This window comes from Thunnus albacares, chromosome 24 (assembly GCF_914725855.1).
Source record: "Thunnus albacares chromosome 24, fThuAlb1.1, whole genome shotgun sequence".
Classification (NCBI taxonomy): Eukaryota; Metazoa; Chordata; class Actinopteri; order Scombriformes; family Scombridae; genus Thunnus; species Thunnus albacares.
Window position 1 is genome coordinate 8,396,196 of NC_058129.1, and position 4,725 is coordinate 8,400,920.

Consider the following 4,725-nt stretch of genomic DNA (forward strand, 5'->3'; position numbering starts at 1 on the left):
GGCATGCAGAAACGCCTGTGAAGCTCTGTAACATTTTCATTGTTGTTTTGCCCCTTGTCATACCCCCACTGCATTTATTTATAGTGGACTGCGCCTAATCTAGCATGAAGACTTAATCCAGATGTAGGATTATCTGGGGGAAATGTGTCGTAATTCTCACAATCTCCCCTTCCATCTCAAGGCAAACATTAGCTCCAGCCATACATTTTCTCTTAGATCAGGTTCTGTACACGTAAAGCTGCTAAAAACAGGGTTGGCCGTCTCGGGTCAGTGGTCAGGTAACATGGCAGCAATTTATGCTATAGTTTAAGGACAAATACCTCCAGTTTGAGTTACATTGAATGCTAGGTTTGGTACCATGCGTGCATACATGTGTGTGAATGAATGTAAGATGTGTGTTAGTTGTTAAAATGTCTTTACACCAGAAATTCAATATCTAATTGAAGACAATGCTGAATGTGATTCTGATTAAGTTGCATTAAGCAGAAGGCTTAAGAACTATTAAGACATAAGAGAGTGTTTGTCGCTGCTCCTAATCTGTGATATAACACAGACGTGCAACGTCATGTAGTCAGAAATGAAAAAAAGCAGAGAGCTGTTAAAGGACTACAAAGGTTGAAATTACCTGACATGTGACATGACAGAAATGGCCCCAGAATGACCTCTGGGAGATAGCTCTGTGTGGTGTGCATGCTAACACATAAGCATACACAGTGTATAATGTAATTGTAGCTGATTAGTGTTATTGTGAAATCAAGGAAATTAGCAGTTGTAGCAGCTCTGAGGGGCCTGTCATACAGACAACAAAATTACAGGAAGCTTAATACATGGCTGGGCATATTTCATATACTCCCAGCATCCTGGATGGATGGATAGTTATTATATAGGAGCCTACACAAACAGTACTTAATAACAAAGCAATGCTGTATAATTAACACAACTCTGAGCTGCAGTAAAACTTTTAGGTGCCTTGACAAAATTTTCTCCAGGTTGCTTTGTAGATCATTTTTGTGAAGTATAAAAAAAGGCCATGAGTCAAGGATAGAATATATTTCAGCAGTCAACGCCCAATGTGGATCTCTTTGAGGCTTACAAACCTGCCATTAAGGAACGTGCCAATTTTGATTGTGTTTTGTGGTGTAATACAGTTGCGTCTTTATTTGAGTCTTGATGGTTAATTGGTTTTAATAAAATGCCAAAATCTTAATTCTTAAAATCAGATGTGTTTAGGAAATTGTTAAAATAACAAAATTGAAAACAACTCAACCCAACAATGAAACTTAGGTTTTTCACTATCTGGATTTATGATGGAGCTTGCCAAAATCTAACATTTGTTTTTTATTTACAGTCCACACAAATAAACCAACACCAGACTGGGCTACTACTACCAGTCTAGAGGTAAATGTCTGAACTACTTTTACAATTACAGGTTACACTGATTTTTACAGGATTTTCACTCTGCATTTCCATCATATTTATGTTGGCAGGTGCATTTTGGGCAAGGTGACCAATGGACCAGATGTGCAGAGCAGAATACAACCACAAGAACAAACAGTGAAAGGTGATATGTTTGAGGGAAATTAGGGTAAATCAACTTTAATGTAAAGGAGCTGACCTCTTAGTTCAGCCTGTCTGCCTTAAGCCTTAAACGTTCTGCTAACTGTCAGCTAACTTACGTCATCTACATTATCTGAAATAGCTGGAATGCTTACAGTCGACATGATAGACTGGTAATTAGTAATTGGTGCTCTTAGGATAATAGTGAGCCAAGGCACGCACAAGAACACACACACTTAAGAGTAATTATTTAAAGATCTGGGATTCTTAATGCCAAAATAACCACATTACACATCTCACTACAGCCAACAATGGGGTAGACCCAGGAAATGCAACATAGGTTTGGCTGTCTGTAAAGATAGAGGGGCACAGTCACTGAGTGAAACACTCAAATTCATTATGACAGATTTCTCCCATTGACGTACACTTTATGTAATTTGTCCTGTTGCTGATAGAAATACTGAAATTTTTCATTGGCTTTATCCAGAAATATGTCAACGTGATGCGGTCTATGACAAAAAGCATAATCCAGCGTCATTGTCGATGTTGCGTTTGGCTTCACAGTGTTTATTCTGAATGGAAGTGCACTGTAAGAAACATTAACCTCAAGAACTTATGCAGTTTCGATTTGATTTTCCCTTTTTATTTTAAGTCTCTGCTGTTAGACTAGACAGTGACATGTTAAGATGAAGAATGTATTTTCTTTGTGAACAACTTAAAAAAAAAAACAACTTCAAACCCACATTGTATGAAGGCAAAATGAAAGCAGCATGTCTCATCCCAAACATGGCAACACTTTCAGACCCACGCAAAAATCTGAAACAGACAAAAGGCGGCATTGATCATTGCAATATGTATTTTTATAACTGACATTGTGTTCCACTTTATTTGATTGACCTTAGTGATTTATCAAATTATTGCCTTTGACATGAAGATGCTCCTTCAGCCCTACCAAATCAACAACATATTTTACTTGCTGGCTTCAGAAAATATTTTTTGTACAGTTTGTCTGTATTCATTTGTTTGATATTAAAATTAAGTGATATCAATTGAGTTTAGTTTGGCAGAGAATGCATCTAACTTCACCAGCAGCATCCAGAGAAATCTAGAGAATCCAGATTCTACCAGTTTCTTCCCTCTCTTTCCCATCCTCTTTGATTTGCTGAGGGGTATTTGTCAGCAGGTCGACAGGGTCATCTTCAGACGTGGTCAGGGTGGCAGAGAGGGTCGTGATGATGTCCATATAGACTTCCCAGCACTCGAGGAGGCAGTGTGGCGCCACGTTCAAAGTGCTCGCTTGTTGGTGTGGAATGTTTGGCGGGCGAGGTGAGTCCGTTTGAAGTGTGTGTGTGTGTGTGTGTGTGTGTGTGGGTGTGTGTTTCACCGTGCAAAAATAGCCTTTGCAGTCCAGATGGGCGTGTCCGTTTTGACACCACAGTGGCCTGGGTTATGTGTACACTGGCCAGACATACCAACCTTGCAGCCAGGTGTACCAGCCAGCTCACAGGAGGGATCATGGGAAACAGTTTAGATACAGATGGCACATCCAGGGCACAGCAACCTGCTGGAGACACTTATCAGTCTCACTCACATCTGCTAACATCACACACAGAGCGAGTCAAACCATCCACACACTAAAAACTTCAGCATGGCTCATGTTATTCCAGGCTAGTACACATACCTTTTTTCCACATTCTTTTTTGAACCTATTTTCTTATATCACTTTTTTATGCTTACAAAAAAAAAATGATATAGTATTCTGCTTAACTTTGTTTACTTAATTTCATAAGCACTTTGGGGTACATATGTGCACAAAAGGTGGTAGGTAGAGATCTTTATTATTATTATTATTATTATTATTATTATTATTATTATTATTATTATTATTATTATAAAGAAATTTAATTGTGTGCTCACAGCCATATAGTACACAAGAGAAAGAAAGAAAGTTTGTGCTCAGGTATTAAGGTTGCTCACAGGTACGGTATGAATCTAGCCAATCCCTGGGCAGAAGGGAGCAGTGAGGAGTTGATGGGAGAGGAGCAGCAGTGTTAGACAAACAGTGGCCTGGTATCCAGGTAACGCCGACGGGAAAGGGGGCGACAGGGACCGTGAGGCCCTGCTGTTACAAGATGATTTCAAGTACAACCCCTTGTTAAAGAAAGACAGTTACCATGGGTTCATGAACATGTGTGCTGATACAAACGCACGGGCAGGCTCTGCTGTCACAAATCTCTCAATACCTAAAAACCCCGCAAGTCATATCTAGGTGCTTCATTGAAAATAAACACTCCAGGCCGTTGAACTGGCAGATTCAGATTTACCTTGGACAGCAGCTGTTTGAACGGTGCCAACTTTAGCACTTTGTCATGAGAATTGTCAACATGGCTCAAAAAGAATACAAGAAGCAGCATTCTCTATCTGCCTTTTTCTTGTGTATGTGTGTAAACGCTGGTGTGTGTGTGTGTGTGTGTGAACAGTCGACAGGTCCACTGGTCAACGCGCAGCAGTTTCTGGGAAGGGGTGGAACTGGAGTGTAGGCTCTGTATATTTATCAAGTATAGTTACACAGGTAAGGCTGTGTAAGCACATACACATGGATGCACGTTTACTGTACATCTCAGTGTAATTGTGTGTCTTTGAATGCATACTTAAAAGCGAGCTTCAATGTGTGCTTAAATCTTATTTAATTGCTAATGTAGCTGCTGTTTATTAATCATGGCAAACAATTAGAAGAGGAAGGCACTGATCGTTATACAGCTGAAGAGGTTATGTAACGCTGACAAGTAATGGGTGGTGGCAGAAGTTCAACCACATTTTTGATGTTATGTTTATTAATGTACACATTAAACCTCTTAAATCTGTCACATACAGCAGCAGCATTAAATGAAATACACAAAACCAACACGAATATTTCCAATTTGTCTATGTAGCCACAGATTTCCTGGCATTCCATGGTCTATGGCAACAGATTGTTGTTCTGAAACTATTAAATACACATAAAAGAAATACTGTTGTGTTGAGTGAGAGAGTCTTTATTTGCAATATGAACATGGACAGTGTAGTTTATTCTGGAACAACTCTATGACACAGTTCTTGAAAATGTTTTGCTAGTTTGACAAGTTATAAATGCTAAACTACACTGCTGTGTTCATCATAATGAAGGAA

The 4,725-nt window shown here is 39.3% G+C and overlaps 1 long non-coding RNA gene across 1 annotated transcript; it reads left to right on the plus strand.

Moving 5' to 3' along the window:
- Positions 1-1,345: 1,345 nt before the first annotated feature.
- LOC122975989 lies at positions 1,346-3,220 on the plus strand. Its single transcript, XR_006400778.1, has 3 exons — positions 1,346-1,398; positions 1,488-1,561; positions 2,741-3,220. It is a non-coding gene; the product is annotated as an uncharacterized LOC122975989 (long non-coding RNA).
- The last annotated feature ends 1,505 nt before the right edge of the window (positions 3,221-4,725 follow it).